This window comes from Coregonus clupeaformis, chromosome 17 (assembly GCF_020615455.1).
Source record: "Coregonus clupeaformis isolate EN_2021a chromosome 17, ASM2061545v1, whole genome shotgun sequence".
Classification (NCBI taxonomy): Eukaryota; Metazoa; Chordata; class Actinopteri; order Salmoniformes; family Salmonidae; genus Coregonus; species Coregonus clupeaformis.
In genome coordinates this window covers 35,915,135-35,937,775 of record NC_059208.1, presented here as the reverse complement: position 1 = coordinate 35,937,775, position 22,641 = coordinate 35,915,135, and the positions used below count along the sequence as shown (strand labels likewise).

General features: G+C 47.3%; 1 protein-coding gene across 1 annotated transcript in view; it reads right to left on the bottom strand.

The window, feature by feature from the left end:
• Positions 1-346: 346 nt before the first annotated feature.
• Positions 347-22,641, bottom strand: part of LOC121586321 (regulation of nuclear pre-mRNA domain-containing protein 2) — a 76,625-nt gene continuing 54,330 nt past the window's right edge. Inside the window, exon 12 of the transcript XR_006003928.2 lies at positions 347-720. The gene's annotated coding sequence lies outside the window, so the exon portion shown is untranslated. The remainder of the gene's footprint in view (positions 721-22,641) is intronic.

Here is a 22,641-nt window from a genome sequence, read left to right as displayed (position 1 = left end):
ATCAACTGAAAGCAAACTAAAAATAAAAAAGATTGAGTCAGAAATTTGAGTTGTTCCTGTGTCCTTTGGATGGTGAACAAGAGGAGGACTTGACAGTACTCAAATTCAACCTTTTCAGTTTACACCATTTCATTCTGTACTCAAACATCTGCCTGGTATTCAAGATATTATTGAAGATAACACGCAACATAGCACCATCACCTTTGAATGGTTTCGTCAACCTCTGATCAGACTTAAATAGCAGTGTTCCAAGAACCTCCACCAGGGGTGACTGTAGCATCCTCAAACAGACAAAAAAAAGAGACAAGAGGGCACCCCACACTCATTTTAGATCCCAAGGGGTCTTTATTTTCATATGCTCTCACTCACATCACTATCTCTGCCATCTTCCATTTATGGCATTTCAACATTGACAGAGAGGGGCACATAATAATAATATAATCACACTCATGTCTTTTCTTCAAGCTCCATTCACACACACACACACACACCTGTAGTATCTTATTTACATTCCTCACATTTTAGGGGTCCAGCTGAGGCCTTGGATGGATCATGTTGCAATGAGATGGGCACAGGGGTATGCATGTACAGTCCTTTTCAGTGTGGTGGCAAATTAGTTGAACAGGAGAAGAGGATGTGGTTGCTTGTGGAGGGAGAGCAGTGGGGGTGGTGGGTTGAACAGCTGCAGTGAAGCTGATTGGTTGCTCTGGTTCATCACATCTTCTTGACCAAAAGTAAGATAGATTTAGAAATTAGTTAGACATTGCCATAGTTCAACAGCTGAAAAGCATTCAATCCCACGCAGTTTCTGTCTTTGGGCTACCATAATATATATATGGTATCGTCTTGTCATGACTTCTAAAAACATCCTCTTACTGTATGTTCCCAGAGACAGCAAGACATTCAGTATTCACTGAATTAAGTAACCTACCTATCCCCATTTACAATTTAATTAATTCATGAAATAAATTATTCTATAGCACATTCAATAACGTTATTATTGTAGACTATAGGCTACTCTTGTATGTACCTAATACAATACCGTAATCATTGAATATAGTAGCGTACCCATCCACATTTACAATATCATTTGTCAATTAGATAAATAATACTAGCACATAGTTACATTATTCTAGAATAGGCTACTCCTGTATCCACACTATAATAGGATACAGTTATGATTTCATTGGTCTTGTCAGGCATGATTTTCGGTCTTAAATCGAAGTTGTATGTTTTGCCTCGTTTCCCTTCTTCAGGGAAAATAAGTTATCCATCCCTCATTCAATTCAGTTCGGGTGTGAATGTGTAGGCCTACTGACAGTGGGAAAATAAACCCATAGCTCCAGCACACAATGGCATATAGGGGTAGTGTATTACAATGTAGAATATTGTATACAGTGCCTTCGGAAAGTATTCAGACCCCTTGACTTTTTCCACATTTTGTTACGTTACAGCCTTATTCTAAATTGGATTAAATAAAACAAATTCCTCAATCTACACTCAATACACCATAATTACAAAGCGAAAACAGGTTTTTTTTAGACATTTTTTGACATTTATTAAAAAGAAAAAACAGAAACCTTATTTACAGAAGTATTCAGAGCCTTTGCTATGAGACTCGAAAAATGTAGCTCAGGTCCATTCTGTTTCCATTGATCATCCTTGAGATGTTTCTACAACTTGATTGGAGTCCACCTGTGGTAAATTCAATTGATTGGACATACACCTGTCTATATAAGGTCCCACAGTTGACAGTGCATGTCAGAGCAAAAACCAAGCCATGAGGTCGAAGGAATTGTCCGTAGAGCTCCGAGACAAGATTGTGTCGAGGCACAGATCTGGGGAAGGTACCAAAAAATGTCTGCAGCATTGAAGGTCCGACTGCGTCATTGTGCAAAATAGTATGCAGCATCATCTAGATATGTGTGCAACAAAAGTTAAACATTCACCTTCTGCTACCATTTCTGTCAACCCATTTACGCATACAGTTTGACACATACGTTCGATAAATCCAACGTATGCACCACACAGAACGCACTGCAACTGCCTCTGCAATGCAATGCTGCAAGACAAACGCAGCGTTCCATTGGAAATGAATGTACTTCTGGTGTAGCAAAACGCAATGACACAGTTGGTGTGTTCAAAGCGTAAGGCGTTGGTATTACATCATGTCAGTCAGACGTTCAATGGTAGGCGACAGCTACTATTGCCTAGGCTGAATTCTGGCCTGAATAACTCCCCATACACACCCCTCCCCCTCCCAGTGTTGCCATGTTCATGGTTTTCCTTCCAAATTGGGCTACTTTGAAAACGATGTCGCGGGTGAAAATGTATTGGCCGTGGGTGGCGGGGTTTTGGGCTACTTCTAAATTGCACCTCGGCCGCCATGGCATTTCTCTTTAAAAAAAAAATATATATATTGCACAGTGACCTGCTGCTGCTGACTATCAGGCAGTGAGCAGGCTGTTACTGAGTGAGTGAGTGAGTGAGTGAATGAGTGAGTGAGTGAGTGAGTGAACGGTGGAGAGCTGGAGGGGTGTGTGTGCATTGAGACCACTGGTTGAGAGTGCTGCAGCAGAGGCAGCTGAGTCACAGAGACAGAGCAGCACGCGCACACGTCGTGACAACTTTTTACCAGTCGTAGGTAGGCTCAGTGGTTATTTTGGCATTAATATGTGTCACATATCAGTTTACAAACAACGTAAAAAAATTAATGAATCATTTAGTTAATAAAGCCGCATACAAACATGGTCTCTTTTTTGCTTTCTTGAGTAAGGCAGCTCCAAAATGCAGGTGCTTCAGCCTCGCTCAGTGTTTTCTGTGGTGGTGGGGCAGCCAGCGGAAAATACTGAGCGTAGGTGTTGGTAATCTTCTCTAGTTGTGCCGTGATTGGCACAGTGTTCAGTCACTCATGGGGACACTACGTCACCGCCAAGTCTAAGGGTAGAGCTAAAAAATTCAAGCCCCTTGGGTGCTGCCATAGAGTTACATTAGAAGCGCCCATCCAAGAAGGCTCAAGGTCATTGGCCACAGATAAAATGACGTCAAATCACGTTATATCTCCAGTAGCTTTGATTGGACTTTCAAAATCTTAGCTGGCAGTCATCATCATGAATCAAGTCAACAATCTACTGGCAAATCCTTTTTAATCCTGGTCATATGAAGAGAAATAATGAAGAGAAATAATAGATAAAACGTATCGATGCTCATCGGCCATTGGACATAAACATTACACAACAAGTTGGAAATTGAAAATTCAACAATGAGTGGTTTAGAAGAAATCAGTGGCTAACTGCAAGCACTGCAAAGCAATCACTAGCCTGCTATTCAGTGGAGTGGCTGTGTGGTCCCAAATCAGGGATTAAGGGTCTCTTTTCCAAGTTTAAAATGATAAACATTCAACATTGGCCATGCTGTCAATGAAGCATGATTTGTGCCGCGCTCAAAACAACTGTTAATTCGGGACTGCGAAAACTTGACTTCAGTGAGTTCAAGACAACTGGGAACTCGGGAAAAACGAGCTCCGACTGGGAAAATATGTTTTGAACGGTCATCCAACTCGGAATTGTAAATCTGTAACTCGGGCCTCTTTCTAGAGCTACGACCTGAAGATCACTGACGTCATCATGATTCAACCTTGTTTTTTTCAGAGTTCTCAGTTTATATTTACACTTTAGACATTTAGCAGACACTCTTATCCAGAGCGACTTACAGTTAGTTGTCTTGAAAGCACCATAAAATCAGAGAATGCCAGACTTTGATGACAAAATTTGCCCACGAAGGACCGCCGTACCACCTTCATGTTCAAGTGAGCACAGCACAACAAGGTCCAAAAATTTCTTGTATGCTGCTGCATAAATTATGTAATATGCCAGGAAGATATGTACAGTGAAGGGAAAAAAGTATTTGATCCCCTGCTGATTTTGTACGTTTGCCCACTGACAAAGAAATGATCAGTCTATAATTTTAATGGTAGGTTTATTTGAACAGTGAGAGACAGAATAACAACAACAAAATCCAGAAAAACATGTCAAAAATGTTATAAATTGATTTGCATTTTAATGAGGGAAATAAGTATTTGACCCCCTCTCAATCAGAAAAATTTCTGGCTCCCAGGTGTCTTTTATACAGGTAACGAGCTGAGATTAGGAGCACACTCTTAAAGGGAGTGCTCCTAATCTCAGCTTGTTACCTGTATAAAATACACCTGTCCACAGAAGCAATCAATCAATCAGAGTCCAAACTCTCCACCATGGCCAAGACCAAAGAGCTCTCCAAGGATGTCAGGGACAAAATTGTAGACCTACACAAGGCTGGAATGGGCTACAAGACCATCGCCAAGCAGCTTGGTGAGAAGGTGACAACAGTTGGTGCGATTATTCGCAAATGGAAGAAACACAAAATAACTGTCAATCTCCCTCGGCTCGGGGCTCCATGCAAGATCTCACCTCGTGGAGTTGCAATGATCATGAGAACGGTGAGGAATCAGCCCAGAACTACACGGGAGGATCTTGTCAATGATCTCAAGGCAGCTGGGACCATAGTCACCAAGAAAACTACGCCGTGAAGGACTGAAATCCTGCAGCGCCCGCAAGGTCCCCCTGCTCAAGAAAGCACATATACAGGCCCGTCTGAAGCTTGCCAATGAACATCTGAATGATTCAGAGGAGAACTGGGTGAAAGTGTTGTGGTCAGATGAGACCAAAATCGAGCTCTTTGGCATCAACTTAACTCGCCGTGTTTGGAGGAGGAGGAATGCTGCCTATGACCCCAAGAACACCATCCGCACCGTCAAACATGGAGGTGGAAACATTATGCTTTGGGGGTGTTTTTCTGCTAAGGGGACAGGACAACTTCACCGCATCAAAAGGGACAATGGACGGGGCCATGTACCATCAAATCTTGGGTGAGAACCTCCTTCCCTCAGCCAGGGCATTGAAAATGGGTCGTGGATGGGTATTCCAGCATGACAATGACCCAAAACACACGGCCAAGGCAACAAAGGAGTGGCTCAAGAAGAAGCACATTAAGGTCCTGGAGTGGCCTAGCCAGTCTCCAGACCTTAATCCCATAGAAAATCTGTGGAGGGAGCTGAAGGTTCGAGTTGCCAAACGTCAGCCTCGAAACCTTAATGACTTGGAGAAGATCTGCAAAGAGGAGTGGGACAAAATCCCTCCTGAGATGTGTGCAAACCTGGTGGCCAACTACAAGAAACGTCTGACCTCGGTGATTGCCAACAAGGGTTTTGCCACCAAGTACTAAGTCATGTTTTGCAGAGGGGTCAAATACTTATTTCCCTCATTAAAATGCAAATAAATGTATAACATTTTTGACATGCGTTTTTCTGGATTTTTGTTGTTATTCTGTCTCTCACTGTTCAAATAAACCTACCATTAAAATTAGACTGATCATGTCTTTGTCAGTGGGCAAACGTACAAAATCAGCATGGGATCAAATACTTTCTTCCCTCACTGTATACTGTAACTAAGAAAGTAATACTACGTGTATGTTGTTTAGTAAGCTGTTAGTAGCCCATGTGCCTCACCCTAATCATTTGGTCTATTTTCCCCTCTTAATTTCGCCTACTGTTCTGACTTGGTGGTGCACATGTAGCCTATAACCTGTTTTAGAGAAATGTAATCATCAAATATTGTAAGAGCTTTCATTGTCTGCTTGTATGCCCCCTTTATTTATCCTACGGTTCTGACTTGGTGTACAGGGAGAACACTGTAAGAACGGCCCATGTTCTGAATTCTGTCACTGTACATTTCAAAAGTGATAAACAAATAGTTATATTGACTACGTCCGTCCTGGCTCGCTCATTAATGTCTTAATCGAAATTACGGATTGCCTCTTATCCGCTTGTCTTCCCCTTATGCCATAGTTTGTACATCTCAATTGTCAGTAGAAACCACATTTGTTTAAGCAAGTCAGCCATATCAGCTATGTTTTTTTTAAAGGCAGTAAATGAGGCTGAATGAACTGTTTCGCTGCCAGACAAGGCTCCGCTGATAGCCAGGTGTAGCAGTGGTAAGGTGTTGGGACTGCTGTTGGGAAAGCTTTATGTAGGCCCTTACAGTTTGTGGGCACCGTTTGTCACTGTTATAGTGGAATTAATGTATTGTTTAGTGTTGTGTTGTGTAGTGGCTTTGCTGGCATGCATCCCACAGTTTTTGTTTTTTTGTTTGCCCCACCAAGATTTACACGCTAAAATCACCACTGGGTAGGCTATTTAGATTAGTCATTATGGAGACACCCTTTTTCCATAAAACATATTAATGTGCTAGAACTGATAACAGCGACAAAGCATTGGAAAACGACTTCAGGCGCACTAGAGGTCTTTAGATACATTCGCTCAGAGGTGGTTTAAAGTAAACTGCATTCTAATGTTGACTTTCCTTATGGATAACCATGCTCAGTTCTAGGGTCTGGGGCGCTGCGCGAGTGGAAATTTGAAATGGAAGTTATAGAACTCCCTCGCGTGCTTGTGTTATGGGAAAATGTCCACAATGAAAAGCACATTAAATGTGGAGACTGATATGCTTTTCGAGATCCCCTGCCTAACTTTCATCACTCAAACTCTCCTGACGGATTTATCTATAGTTATGCACATGCGCAAACTGGCTTTATTTACAATTATAAACTGGGTGGTTTGAGCCCTGAATGCTGATTGGTTGAAAGCCTTGGTATATCAGACGTGTACCAACGAAATGACAAAAACATACTTTTTACTGTTCTAATTATGTTGGTAACCAGTTTATAATGGCAATAAGGCAACTCAGGGGTTTGTGGTATATGGCCAATATACCACGGCTAAGGGCTGTTCTTTGTGGTATATGGCCAATATACCACGGCTAAGGGCTGTTCTTTGTGGTATATGGTCAACGTACCACGACTAAGGGCTATGTCCTAAGAACAGCCCTTAGCCGTGGTATATTGGCCATATACCACACCTCCTCGGGCCTTATTGCTTAATCATAGCAGTCAAAACAAGTTAAATCGACATCCATTGCTGGAAAATTATCTGGAGAGTTTAAATAAGGGTGATTTATCTTTTCTCTTGCGACATTCTTAAACTTGCAAGAATTGTTATTTTGATAGAAAACCGAATTTTGCTTCTTAGCCTACGTCGTCAAAAATGATGGCGATATTCCTTCTTAATTCGCTTGATAACGTTATGGAAAAAGGGTTTATTGGATAAATGTGATAACTCTTGCTGCGCAAAACTTATGGGCAGGGTTTTCAGAGGTCATTGAGGCTAAACATTTTTGCTAGACCTGGCCACCCTGCCCCCACTCTCACTCACTCAGCAACTGGCTGCCTCACTGCCTGATAGTCAGCAGCAGGTCACAGTGAAATATATATTTTAAGGAAAATGCCATGGCGGCCGTGGTGCAATTTAGAAGTAGCCCAAAAACCTGCAACCAATACAAATGCCTGGCTTCAAACTGAAGCTGGAATGACAGCAAACTAGCTGCATTTCATGTTTATCTAATGACATTTTTCTTTGTATATTTCCATAAAAATTATGCTGATTCATGATTTCAACTGGCTGAGAAAAGCTGCCAGCCTGTCTCTCTCGTCCCGACTCGTTCATTACCATAGGACAGCTGGAGATCGAATTTCAATATTGAAACAATGTTGCAAATGTTGGAGAGACAGACAGCAAGGTTATTACAAATCTCCGCTATTGAAAACCAAATGCTAGTCTTAAAAAAATGGGAGATAATGTCTAGTTGCTTTTTACAGTGTAGATCTGGTATATAAATTGTCTGGATGAACAGATGAGACATTGGATTACCCAGTCAGATGCAACAGAGTAAATAGGCATTTCAACGTCATAGATTTAGCCGGTGGTAACTTGTGGATTATAAACTGGGTGGTTCGAGCCCTGAATGTCTCATCGGGCTCGTGCAGTGGAGGAGAACTTTGTGGGCTATACTCAGCCTTGTCTCAGGGTAGTAGGTTGGTGGTCTGTTGATATCCCTCTGGTGGTGTGGGGGCTGTGCTTTGGCAAAGTGGGTGGGGTTATATCCTGCCTGGTTGGCCCTGTACGGGGGTATCGTCGGATGGGGCCACAGTGTCTCCCGACCCCACTGTCTCAGCCTCCAGTATCTATGCTGCAACAGTCTATGTGCCGGGGGGCTAGGGTCAGTCTGTTATATCTGGTGTTATTCTCTCGTCTTATCCGGTGTCCTGTGTGAATTTAAGTATGCTCCCTCTAATTCTCTCTCACTCTCTCCCTCCCCTCCCGGAGGACCTGAGCCCTCAGGACTACCTGGCCTCAGAACTACCTGGCCTGAGGAGTAAATGTCATTTGGCTTTTCATAGCCGGACATTTAGAGGTTGAAATAGCAGGTGCGGTAGAGAGAGTTGAAAACAGCAGGTCTGGGACAAGGTAGCACGTCCGGTGAACAGGTCAGGGTTCCATAGCCACAGGCAGAAGAGTGGAAACTGGAGCAGCAGCACGACCAGGTGGACTGGGGACAGCAAGGAGTCAGGTACCTGGCTCTGGCTATGGAACCCTGACCTGTTTACCGGACGTGCTACCTTGTCCCAGACCTGCTGTTTTCAACTCTCTCTCTCTACCACACCTGCTATTTCAACCTCTAAATGTCCGGTTCTGAAAAGCCAAGTGACATTTACTCCTGATGTACTGACCTGTTGCAACCTCTACAACAACTGTGATTATTATTTGACCCTGCTGGTCATCTATGAAGGTTTGAACATCTTGGAGAAAAATCTGGCCTTAATGGCCATGTACTGTTATAATCTCCACCCGGGACACAGCCAGAAGGGGACTGGCCACCCCTCAGAGCCTGGTTCCTCTCTAGGTTTCTTCCTAGGTTTTTGCCTTTCTAGAGAGTTTTTCCTAGCCACTGTGCTTCTACATCTGCATTGCTTGCTCTTTGGGTTTTTAGGCTGGGTTTCTGTATAGCACTTTGTGACATCTGCTGATGTAAAAAGGGCTTTATAAATACATTTGATTGATTGATTTGATTGAATGCTGATTGGCTGAAAGCCGTGGTATATCAGACCGTATAACTCAGGTATGACAAAGCATTTATTTTTACTGCTCTAATTACATTGGTAACCAGTTTATAATAGCAATAAGGCACCTCGTGGATTTGTGGTATATGGCCAATATACCATGGCTAAGGGCTGTATCCAGGCACTCTGCGTTGCGTCGTGCTTAAGAACAACCCTTAGCCGTAGCATATTGGCCATATACCACACATTTACATTTACATTTTAGTCATTTAGCAGACGCTCTTATCCAGAGCGACTTACAGTTAGTGAATGCATTCATGTTTTTTTGTAGTTTTTTTCATACTGGCCCCCCGTGGGAAACGAACCCACATCCCTGCCGGCCAAACCCTCCCCTACCTTGGACGACGCTGGACCAATTGTGCGTCGCCCATGGGTCTCCCGGTCGCGGCCGGCTGCGACAGAGCCTGGACTCGAACCAGGATCTCTAGTGGCACAGCTAGCACACACCTAGGGCAGTGGCAGTCATTACATTTTGTCAGCTGGTGATTGTCAAGCGAATAACTGCCGGTCTCACGGAAATTGACAGTTAATTAACAAACAGATTTAGCATCTCCTGGCTTCCACGCATAGCCTACAATTAATATGGCTGTGGGCTACACTAGTTCATTTGCTTAGAATTCCGTGGCATTATTTTATAGTATGAAGAATACAACATAGCTGAATAAAATAGAAAGGATATTTTCTCCAAACGATTTGAGTGAATCACACATGCGGCTAACCTGTGTGGAGCGGTTAACAAAGAAACAGGTACTCCTATATGCTTAATTTAGTTATATATGTAATTTTAGTTGTGATACAAAAATTGGCCTATATGTATAGATTTTTTATACATTCTAAGGCTGCATGATGCGACTAATGTTGCATGAAAGGCATGGGCTCTGCTTTGTTTTTTTGCACAGGCTGCACATACTTCATCAGTCTCTAATTCACAATTTGACAAGCACTTGATAATGCCTCAAATTTCCCGGCGGCATCCCCTTTGTGTGGCCGTAATGCCCCCTAAAATAATCCATGCCTTTAGTGGCCAGTGGCCGTTGTGCCCTTGGGCTGAATATAATAATTATAATTCCTTTCTCCCGGCTGCGTGCTCCGAAGCATCTCTCACTCACATGGCTCCCTCAGATATCTAAATTCTTATTAGCCAAAGCCCGTCACTTGATCGGGTCCTTCTCACAGGCTACAAGTGAAGACAGACACATCGGGGACGCAACTGCGCGCGTCCTTATCGAATTCCGAGGCGCATATTGAAGATGTTGGAAGAACTGTCCATATTTACTTTTCGTCAGCCAACAAGATGAGTAGGCCTAACGAACTGCAAAAGAACTAGCCTATGTCAGTCTACTATCCCCCATAGTACAAAAGTTGACCTATTCTGTGTGAGAAACAAATATTACAAACATAGTCTGGGACAGTTGTGGGATGCGATAGATCCCAAATTAATACAACCACTAGCTTCAAAAAACTGATGCAACAGATCAGAACATTTAGCTTAAAATGTTGATAAACTATTAGGCTTTTTATTCACATTATAAGCGCAGCAATGAGCACACGGCAGTAGGCTTTAATCGCGAATGATCCAAAATACAATCAATTAGCGGGAAAATACTATTCTCAAAAGTGACCACAAATGCGATTATGCATGTAATGCTTTATATTATCAAATCAAATTTGATTTGTCACATGCGCCAAATACAACAGGTGTAGACCTTACCGTGAATTGCTTACTTACAAGCCCTTAACCAACAATGCAGTTAAATAGAGTTAAGAAAATATTTACTAAATAAAATAAAGTAAAAAATAACAATAAAATAACAATAACAAGGCTATATACAGGGGGTACCGGTACAGAGTCATTGTGAGGGGGTACAGGTTAGTCGAGGTCATTTGTAGGTAGGGGTAAAGTGACTATGCATAGTTAATAAACAACGAGTAGCAGCAGTGTAAAAACAAAGGGGGGGGGGGGTGTCAATGTAAATAGTCCGGGTGGCCATTTGATTAATTGTTCAGCAGTCTTATGGCTTGGGGGTAGAAGCTGTTAAGGAGCCTTTTGGACTTGTCGCTCCGGTACCGCTTGCCGTGACTGGAGTCTTTGACAATTTTTTGGGCCTCTCTCTGACACCGCCTAATATATAGGTCTTGGATGGCAGGAAGCTTGGCCCCAGTGATGTACTGGGCCATACGCACTACACTCTGTAGCACCTTACGGTCGGATGCCGAGCAGTTGCCATACCAGGTGGTGATGCATCCGGTCAGGATGCTCTCGATGGTGCAGCTGTAGAACTTTTTGAGGATCTGGGGACCCATGCCAAATCTTTTCAGTCTCCTGAGGAGGAAAAGGTGTTGTCGTGCCCTCTTCACGACTGTCTTGGTGTGTTTGGACCATGATAGTTTGTTGGTGATGTTGACACCAAGGAACTTGAAGCTCGCAACCTGCTCCACTACAGCCCCGTCGATGTGAATGGGGTTGTGTTCGGCCCTCCTTTTCCTGTAGTCCACGATCAGCTCCTTTGTCTTGCTCACGTTAAGGGAGAGGTTGTTGTCCTGGCACCACACTCCCTATAGGCTGTCTCATCGTTGTCGGTGATCAGGCCTACCACTGTTGTGTCGTGAGCAAACTTAATGATGGTGTTGGAGTCGTGCTTGGCTACGCAGTCGTGAGTGAACAGGGAGTACAGGAGGGGACTAAGCACGCACCCCTGAGGGCCCCCCGTGTTGAGGAGCTTTCTCACAAAGGTGTTCCTTTTGTCCAGATGGGAAAGGGCAGTGTGGAGTGTGATTAAGATTGCGTCATCTGTGGATCTGTTGGGGTGGTATGGGAATTGGAGTGGGCCTACGGTTTCTGGGATGATGGCGTTGATGTGAGCCATGACCAGCCTTTCAAAGCACTTCATGGCTACAGACATGAATGCTACGGGGCGGTAGACATTTTGGTTACCTTCGCTTAATTGGGCACAGGGACTATGGTGGTCTGCTTGAAACATGTAGGTATTACTGAATCAGTCAGGGAGAGGTTGAAAATGTCAGTGAAGACGCATGCTCTGAGTACACGTCCTGGTAATCCTTCTGGCCCCGTGGCCTTGTGAATGTTGACCTGTTTAAAAGGTCTTGCTCACATCGGCTATGGAGAGCGTGATCACACAGTCGTCCAGAACAGCTGGTGCTCTCATGCATGCTTCAGTGTTGCTTTCCTCGAAGCGAGCATAAAAGGCATTTAGCTCGTCTGGTAGGCTCGCATCACTGGGCAGCTCGCAGCTGGGTTTCCCTTTGTAGTCCAACTTCAGACGGGCCTGTATATGTGCTTTCTTGAGCAGGGGGACCTTGCGGGCGCTGCAGGATTTCAGTCCTTCACGGCGTAGTGTGTTACCAATTGTTTTCTTGGTGACTATGGTCCCAGCTGCCTTGAGCCTTCTTCACCGTTCTCATGATCATTGCAACTCCACGAGGTGAGATCTTGCATGGAGCCCCAGGCCGAGGGAGATTGACAGTTATTTTGTGTTTCTTCCATTTGCGAATAATCGCACCAACTGTTGTCACCTTCTCACCAAGCTGCTTGGCGATTGTCTTGTAGCCCATTCCAGCCTTGTGTAGGTCTACAATCTTGTCCCTGACATCCTTGGAGAGCTCTTTGGTCTTGGCCATGGTGGAGAGTTTGGAATCTGATTGATTGATTGCTTCTGTGGACAGGTGTCTTTTATACAGGTAACAAGCTGAGATTAGGAGCACTCCCTTTAAGAGTGTGCTCCTAATCTCAGCTCGTTACCTGTATAAAAGACACCTGGGAGCCAGAAATCTTTCTGATTGAGAGGGGGTGAAATACTTATTTCCCTCACTGTAAGTGATAAGCTAATATTGTCACCCACCAGACTATTCTTGATTTAATCTTGTGTTTACATATACTAAATTATATATATATTGTGATGTCACGAGAGGCTGTGTCCTGGAGGGACGTTACATCCCCCTGAGGTGGCTGCAAACCCAGACAGCTATGGCTCCATCTGCTGGTATGGTCGGGAACTCCACCCCTCTATGGCCAATCTTCCCACGCAGCTGAAACAAATGAGGAGCTGATGAGCTGAAGGTTGGGGAAGGGAAGAGACACAGTCTCCAACCTGGGCTCTCTGGAGGACAAGAGTGCTGCACGTCCACTTCCATGAGGAATATACGGATTTGGAGATACTTACCTTTGGGAAATACTCACCTTTGGATATATGCACCTGTGGAAATACGTGAGAGACATTTGGAAGGACTTTTTGCTGGGTTGGCCACTAGCTGCAACGTGGACTACAGTAAGGCTGGGGAAAAGTTATCTGAGCGAGTGAGAATTATGACTTTGGATGTGGAAGAGACATCCCTGAACTGTTAACCCTTAAAGAGCCACAAGAGAACAGAATTTTGTTATATTTTCGTTAATTTCCCAAGACCTATAATAAAATCCTTGTTTTGTTTGAACCTTGTCTCCTTGCACTACTTGAGCAACCCCGCTGAAAGCTGTGTAGCCTCTCGTGACGTCACAGATGGTGGAGAATACAGGCACGCTCAAGCGTTAATAGTGCATGTCAGAGGAGGATACCGAAGGTTTGATCACCCAGTTTTCCAAGTTGGCCGTAGGCTCCCCGCCGACTGAAATGGAGGACATATTGAAAGCCCTTGTTGCTGGCCAGCAAGCCAAGATGCAAGCAAACGTGGCTCTCTTGGAGGAGCAAAAGAAAGCCAACCTTCTGAAGGCAGAGGAATTGCAGTTGCAGAGACAGAGGGTGGTCCAAAATACCCGCCCAATAAAGGCAAGTGACTTTATATCTAAGATGGGAGCTACCGATGACATTGAGGCATACCTGCATGCATTTGAGGCCACGGCCACTAGGGAAGCCTGGCCCAAGCAACAGTGGGTTGGTCTGTTAGCCCCCTTTCTAACCGGGGAATCGCTGAATGCTGTCCGGGACCTGGGCCCTGACCAGGTTACTGACTATGATGCCCTGAAGTCTGAGATCCTCAGCAGATATGGACTCACAAAGTTTGGTATGGCCCAGCGCTTTCACAGCTGGACCTTCCAACCAGACCAACCTCCTCGGGCGCAGATGCATGAACTTGTCCGAATCGCAAGGAAATGGCTGGATCCGCAGAGGAATACAGCAGCGGCGGTGGTGGAGGCCGTTGTGGTGGATCGTTACCTACGCGCCCCTGCCTTATGAGGCAAAACGGTTCATCAGTCAACAGGCCTTGACCACGGCTGATCTGACCGTGGAAGCTGTGGAAAAGTACCAGGCCACAGCGGAGATGCTGAATGCTTCCCGAAAAGACCCCAGGAGTGCGGCCCCACCACAAATGGGAAGAACCCGTCCAAAGGACCCCAAGGTCTCGAACCCAGCCACGTCAGGACTTATCCCGGCTCCAGGGGAGCCAGAAACCAGGCGGGTCCAAGAAGAGTACACCAGGAGGGGGAAACTCGACAGTGTTACCGGTGTGGGGAGATGGGACATATCTCCTGGCAGTGTGGGAAACCAGCCGATGAACCTATGCCCCCTGCGGAGTCCTCCAGCTCAGCACCCACACACCGTTTTGCCTCGCTCTTGGGAGTCGTAGATGGCGGCCCAGATCGACCCCCCCACCTGCCCGGTAACTGTGAATCACCATGATGTGGAGGCCTTACTGGATTCTGGTAGCCGGGCCACCCTGGTGCGTAAGGATTTGGTGGGCCCAACGTGTCTGACCCCGGGGAAAGTCCTCCCAGTTTCCTGTGTCCATGGGGACACCAGAGAATACCCCATTACTGAACTTACAATGACCAGCACACGGGGAACCATACACACGACGGCGGGGGTGGTTGATTCCCTCCCCGTCCCTGTCCTAATTGGACGAGACTGCCCAGCCTTTTACCCACTCTGGAGAGAGTCTCAGGAGAGGATAACCCGAGTACCTCGGAAACGGAGAGGCAAGACTCATCCTGGGAAGGCTCCGGTGCAATCCTCCGAGTTACTCACTCCCGCCCGGGCTCTGATAGGGATGGCAGGTGCCCCGACCGACACCGAGACTGGTCCGGATACGGGAGAAGAGAACGCAGCCCAGGAAAGTGCTCCGTTCTCCAGTGAAGAAGACGTCCCAGGCACCCAAGAGCTTCCCCCTCTCACAGGCCAGTATGGTACGGCTCAATTACAAGATCCTACTCTTGCAAATGCCTTAAGAAATGTGCAGGTATTAGAAGGTGTAGTGTTAGGTGATAAGACAAACCCTACTTACCCCCATTTCGCAGTAAACCGGGGGTTAGTATATCAGATAGTCAAGAAAAATGATGAAGTGCATGAACAGCTCCTCGTGCCACAGCCCTATCGGGCCACAGTACTCAACCTAGCACACACACACCCGCTAGGGGCCCACTTGGGGGTAGAGAAGACTAAGGAAAGAATCATGCAACGTTTCTTTTGGCCAGGAGTACACAAAGAGATAGAGAACTACTGCCGTAGTTGCCCTGAGTGTCAGCAGGTTGCGCCAAAGCCCACATATAGAAACCCGCTCATTCCCTTGCCCATTATCGAAACTCCTTTTGAGAGGATTGGATTAGACATAGTCGGGCCCTTACCGAAAAGTTCCAGGGGACATCAATACATTCTGGTCATTCTGGACTATGCATCCCGGTACCCGGAGGCCATTCCGCTGAGGAAGGCTACATCCAGACAAATCGCCAAGGAGCTGTTCCGTCTCTCAACTAGTCTGGGAATCCCAAAAGAGATATTGACGGACCAAGGGACTCCATTCATGTCCAGGGTGATGAAAGAACTCTGTGCTTTACTGAAAATCAAACAGCTGAGAACCTCGGTCTACCACCCCCAGACAGATGGCCTAGTCGAACGTTTTAACAAAACACTAAAATCCATGCTGCGGAAAGCGGTAGGGGAAGATGGGCGCAACTGGGATCAGCTGTTACCCTACATATTATTTGCGGTGAGAGAGGTACCTCAGTCTTCTACTGGTTTTTCACCCTTTGAGCTCTTGCTTTCCTACAGACCCAGAGGACTGCTCGACATCGCCAAGGAGGCCTGGGAGGAGCAGCCATGCCAACAGCGGACACTGATCGACCATGTCGGGGCTATGAGGGAGAGAATGAAGGCCATCTATCCCATGATGCGGGAACACCTGGAGGCCAGTCAGCGGCAACAGCAAGCCTCCTACAACAGATCTGCTCAACCCAGGGAGTTTAAGCCGGGGGACAGAGTGCTGGTCCTGGTGCCAACCGTTGAGTGTAAATTCCTGGCAACCTGGCAAGGACCATATGAGGTCATTGAACGCATGGGAGAAGTAAACTACAAGGTGAGGCAACCAGATAAAAGAAAAACTGAGCAGATTTATCATGTTAACCTTTTAAAGAAGTGGCACGCCAGAGAGGCGCTGTTCAGCTGTCTACCCCCCACAGAGACCAAGGAACCGGCGCGAGAAGAGGTTCAGCTGGGTCCAAATCTGTCCCCACATCAACGACAGATGGCCCTGGAACTCGTGGAGCAGAACCAGGATGTCTTCTCCTCCCTTCCCGGTCACACAGAGGTGGTCCAACATGAGATCCGCACCATGCCTGGCCAAACGGTAAACCAGCGCCCGTACCGCGTGCCAGAGGCTCGTAAAGTGGTTATACAGAAGGAGGTAAGGAAGATGCGGGAGTTGGGAGTAATCGAAGAGTCCCACAGTGCCTGGGCAAGTCCCATCGTACTAGTTCCCAAGCCAGACGGTTCAGTACGATTTTGTAATGACTATCGAAAGTTGAATGAAGTGTCTGAATTTGATGCATACCCAATGCCTCGTGTCGATGATTTAATAGACTCCTTGGGGCATGCTCGTTTCCTAACCACTCTTGATCTCACAAAAGGCTACTGGCAGGTGCCCCTGACCCCGGCGTCTAAGGAGAAGACAGCCTTTGCCACCCCGGAGGGGCTCTACCAGTATACCCGACTTCCGTTTGGTCTCCACGGGGCACCTGCCACGTTCCAACGCCTGATGGATCGAGTCCTTGCGCCCCACAAGAGTGCACGCAGCGGCTTATTTGGATGATGTTGTTATACAAAGTCCGGATTGGGCCAGCCACATACCCCGGGTACAAGCGGTGCTGGATTCGCTCAGGGAAGCAGGGCTCACGGCAAACCCGAAGAAGTGCAAGCTGGCCTTCAGTGAGACAAACTACCTGGGGTACACCATTGGGCGGGGGTTGGTCAAACCACAGGAAGCCAAACTGCGGGCCATACAGGACTGGCCGCAGCCCATCACCAAGAAGCAAGTAAGGTCATTTTTGGGCCTCGCTGGCTACTATAGACGCTTTATTGCAGATTTTGCTACCATAGCTGCACCGTTGACGGAGCTGACGACCAAACGCCACTCACGAATGGTGAAGTGGAACCCTGCGGCGGAGGCGGCTTTCCTCAACCTGAAGCGAGCACTCTGCTCCAGTCCGATCCTGGTGGCACCAGACTTCAAGAAGGAATTCATTGTCCAAGCGGATGCTTCGGAGGTGGGACTGGGTGCTGTCCTCACCCAGGCACATGACGGTGAAGAACATCCCATTCTCTACCTAAGCAGAAAGTTACTTCCAAGAGAGAAGAACTATTCAACGGTGGAGAAAGAATGTCTGGCTGTAGTCTGGGCCCTGGAGTCCCTTCGGTTCTATCTCCTGGGCCGACGTTTCATGGTGGTATCTGATCACGCCCCTCTGCAGTGGATGGCCAAGAACAAGGAATCAAACAGTAGAGTAACCAGATGGTTTTTGAGCTTGCAACCGTTTAACTTTTCTGTTGTCCACAGGGCTGGCAAGCACCACGGCAATGCGGACGCCCTCTCCCGGCGTGATGCCTTCTTCGCTGCCTTTACCCACCGAGGACGTCGGTCCCGAGGAGGGGGATGTGTGATGTCACGAGAGGCTGTGTCCTGGAGGGACGTTACATCCCCCTGAGGTGGCTGCAAACCCAGACAGCTATGGCTCCATCTGCTGGTATGGTCGGGGAACTCCACCCCTCTATGGCCAATCTTCCCACGCAGCTGAAACAAATGAGGAGCTGATGAGCTGAAGGTTGGGGAAGGGAAGAGACACAGTCTCCAACCTGGGCTCTCTGGAGGACAAGAGTGCTGCACGTCCACTTCCATGAGGAATATACGGATTTGGAGATACTTACCTTTGGGAAATACTCACCTTTGGATATATGCACCTGTGGAAATACGTGAGAGACATTTGGAAGGACTTTTTGCTGGGTTGGCCACTAGCTGCAACGTGGACTACAGTAAGGCTGGGGAAAAGTTATCTGAGCGAGTGAGAATTATGACTTTGGATGTGGAAGAGACATCCCTGAACTGTTAACCCTTAAAGAGCCACAAGAGAACAGAATTTTGTTATATTTTCGTTAATTTCCCAAGACCTATAATAAAATCCTTGTTTTGTTTGAACCTTGTCTCCTTGCACTACTTGAGCAACCCCGCTGAAAGCTGTGTAGCCTCTCGTGACGTCACAATATATATATATATATATATATATATATTGTGATGTCACGAGAGGCTGTGTCCTGGAGGGACGTTACATCCCCCTGAGATGGCTGCAAACCCAGACAGCTATGGCTCCATCTGCTGGTATGGTCGGGAACTCCAACCCTCTATGGCCAATCTTCCCACGCAGCTGAAACCAATCAGGAGCTGATGAGCTGAAGGTTTGGTTGAAGGGAAGAGACACACTGGGGGTGAGTGGGTGGAAGAGAAGAGACACGGTCTCGAGGTTGGGTCTGGGAGAGACAGAATGGTGTTATAATTTCGTTAGTTGCCGAAGACCTTGAATAAAAATCCTTGTTTTGGTTGAACCTGGACTCCTTGCACTACTTGGGCAACCCCGCTGGAAGCGGTAGCCTCTCGTGGCATCACAGATGGTGGAGAATACGGGCAGTCTCAAGCGTTAATAGTGCATGTCAGAGGAGGATACCGAAGGTTTGATCACCCAGTTTTCCAAGTTGGCCGTAGGCTCCCCGCCGACTGAAATGGAGGACATATTGAAAGCCCTTGTTGCTGGCCAGCACGCCCAGATGCAAGCAAACGTGGCTCTCTTGGAGGAGCAAAAGGAAGCCAACCTTCTGAAGGCAGAGGAATTGCAGTTGCAGAGACAGAGGGTGGTCCAAAATACCCGCCCAATAAAGGCAAGTGACTTTATATCTAAGATGGGAGCTACCGATGACATTGAGGCATACCTGCATGCATTTGAGGCCACGGCCACTAGGGAAGCCTGGCCCAAGCAACAGTGGGTTGGTCTGTTAGCCCCCTTTCTAACCGGGGAAGCGCTGAATGCTGTCCGGGACCTGGGCCCCTGACCAGGTTACTGACTATGATGCCCTGAAGTCTGAGATCCTCAGCAGATATGGACTCACAAAGTTTGGTATGGCCCAGCGCTTTCACAGTTGGACCTTCCAACCAGACCAACCTCCTCGGGCGCAGATGCATGAACTTGTCCGAATCGCAAGGAAATGGCTGGATCCGCAGAGGAATACAGCAGCGGCGGTGGTGGAGGCCGTTGTGGTGGATCGTTACCTACGCGCCCTGCCTTATGAGGCAAAACGGTTCATCAGTCAACAGGCCTTGACCACGGCTGATCTGACCGTGGAAGCTGTGGAAAAGTACCAGGCCACAGCGGAGATGCTGAATGCTTCCCGAAAAGACCCCAGGAGTGCGGCCCCACCACAAATGGGAAGAACCCGTCCAAAGGACCCCAAGGTCTCGAACCCAGCCACGTCAGGACTTATCCCGGCTCCAGGGGGAGCCAGAAACCAGGCGGGTCCAAGAAGAGTACACCAGGAGGGGGAAACTCGACAGTGTTACCGGTGTGGGGGAGATGGGACATATCTCCTGGCAGTGTGGGAAACCAGCCGATGAACCTATGCCCACTGCGGAGTCCTCCAGCTCAGCACCCACACACCGTTTTGCCTCGCTCTTGGGAGTCGTAGATGGCGGCCCAGATCGACCCCCACCTGCCCGGTAACTGTGAATCACCATGATGTGGAGGCCTTACTGGATTCTGGTAGCCGGGCCACCCTGGTGCGTAAGGATTTGGTGGGCCCAACGTGTCTGACCCCGGGGAAAGTCCTCCCAGTTTCCTGTGTCCATGGGGACACCAGAGAATACCCCATTACTGAACTTACAATGACCAGCACACGGGGAACCATACACACGACGGCGGGGGTGGTTGATTCCCTCCCGTCCCTGTCCTAATTGGACGAGACTGCCCAGCCTTTTACCCACTCTGGAGAGAGTCTCAGGAGAGGATAACCCGAGTACCTCGGAAACGGAGAGGCAAGACTCATCCTGGGAAGGCTCCGGTGCAATCCTCCGAATTACTCACTCCCGCCCGGGCTCTGATAGGGATGGCAGGTGCCCAGACCGACACAGAGACGGAGCTACAGAATCTGGACAAAGAACTGTCTGGTCTGAAGGGGACCGCTGAGAGGTATCGTTTGTTAAAGCAACAGTTAGACATGAAGACAGAAGAGTTAGATATCCTCCAGGCTAAACTCCAACAGAGCTCCTTCCCTAAGCAACCGGAGGAGCTGGAGAGGCTGCGCAGGACCATCGAGGAGTGTGAGGAGACCCTGCGCAGTAGTAAGGAGGTCCAAAAGAAGGCAGAGGAGAAGTACAAGGTGTTGGAGAACAAGATGAAGAATGCGGAGGCAGAGAGAGAGAAGGAACTGAAAGCTGCTCAACAGAAGCTAAACTCTGCTAAAACCAAGGCTGATGCGTTCAGTAAGAAACTCAAGGAGAGACAACAGGAGGCTGAGTCCCTGGTCCTAGAGGTGGAGGAGTTGAAGAGAGAGCAGGCTGGCAAGCAACACGGCAATGCGGACGCCCTCTCCCGGCGTGATGCCTTCTTCGCTGCCTTTACCCGACGAGGACGTCGGTCCCGAGGAGGGGATGTGTGATGTCACGAGAGGCTGTGTCCTGGAGGGACGTTACATCCCCTGAGATGGCTGCAAACCCAGACAGCTATGGCTCCATCTGCTGGTATGGTCGGGAACTCCAACCCTCTATGGCCAATCTTCCCACGCAGCTGAAACCAATCAGGAGCTGATGAGCTGAAGGTTTGGTTGAAGGGAAGAGACACACTGGGGGTGAGTGGGTGGAAGAGAAGAGACACGGTCTCGAGGTTGGGTCTGGGAGAGACAGAATGGTGTTATAATTTCGTTAGTTGCCGAAGACCTTGAATAAAAATCCTTGTTTTGGTTGAACCTGGACTCCTTGCACTACTTGGGCAACCCCGCTGGAAGCGGTAGCCTCTCGTGGCATCACAATATATATATATATATATCAAAACTCTGTTTTCTCACGCAATTGCATAGCCTATAGAAATGTTGCGCAACATGAGCTCATGGGCTTTCATGAAGTGTTTGATTACATTTGCACTGATGTCAGCGTGATTAGATGGGTTTTGGGCTCCCGAGTGGCGCAGCGGTCTAAGGCACTGCATCTCAGTGCTTGAGGCATCACTACAGACCCCCTGGTTCGATTCCAGGCTGTATCACAACCGGCCGTGATTGGGAGTCCCATAGGGCGGCGCACAATTGGCCCAGCGTCGTCCGGGTTTGGCCGGTGTAGGCCATCCTTGTAAATAAGAATTTGTTCTTAACTGACTTGCCTAGTTAAATAAAGGTAAAATAAAATAAAAATAAAAAGATGGACAATAGAGTGCTGAGTACCAGGCAGATAGCAAGTTTGATAGGCTACTAATGACCATCAGCAGCATCATTGCTTGGAGAAGCCTAATTAACGTGACTAAATAGTCACGTGGAATTTGACTGCGGTCATCACTCGTAACTTCCGGTGTGGCGGTAATACGGTCGCCCTAACCACGCCCCCTCTGGCTTTATTGCTTAAATAGACACTGGCTGGAATGAGGTTTTAAGCAATCAGCATCCAGGATTATACCCACCCCCATTGTATAATTCAAATTATTTTCTCCGAGGCCAATTTTTTTTCCAGCCATTTATGTTAACATTTTATATTCACGCTCTGAGGTCATGACCCCAGCTAGCCAGGGGAAGCAAAGACAGGCTAAAACTGCTTCTCCAATAGAAATCCCCGATCACACTTGTAGGCGATGTCATGGAGAAGTTGGCTAGCTAAGCTCATGCGTAGAAACAGGTGATCGGGTCTAACGGTTGTCTCGCATGGAACTGCGCATGTGCAGGCCATCAAATCAAAGGCACTCCTTCGATATGAAGTTATTTTTGCCGAACATGAAAACGTGTCAGTGTCACTCTCACGAGGTTGGAGTGATAAGTTCAACTACTTAAGATATTGGATCAAATCTAGGTTGTTCATATAGATTGAGAAAATTAACTAAGGAAGAATTTTTCACTTCTCTTACTAACTTTTCAAACCCCAAACCCCGGGACAGTTAGTTTGGTCTGCTTCACAAGGGTTCCCGGGAAATCTTGCGATGTTGCGCCTCTGGGTTTAGAAACTCTGTGGGGTAAGTGCCGGTTGGCTTGTTTAGCTGTCCACGTGCTCTGACAGAGTTCCTGGAGCATTTTCGCGTGACACTGCGGTCTGTCAAGTGCGCACTGAGTCCCAGTAAGAAAGATGTGTGTGAGT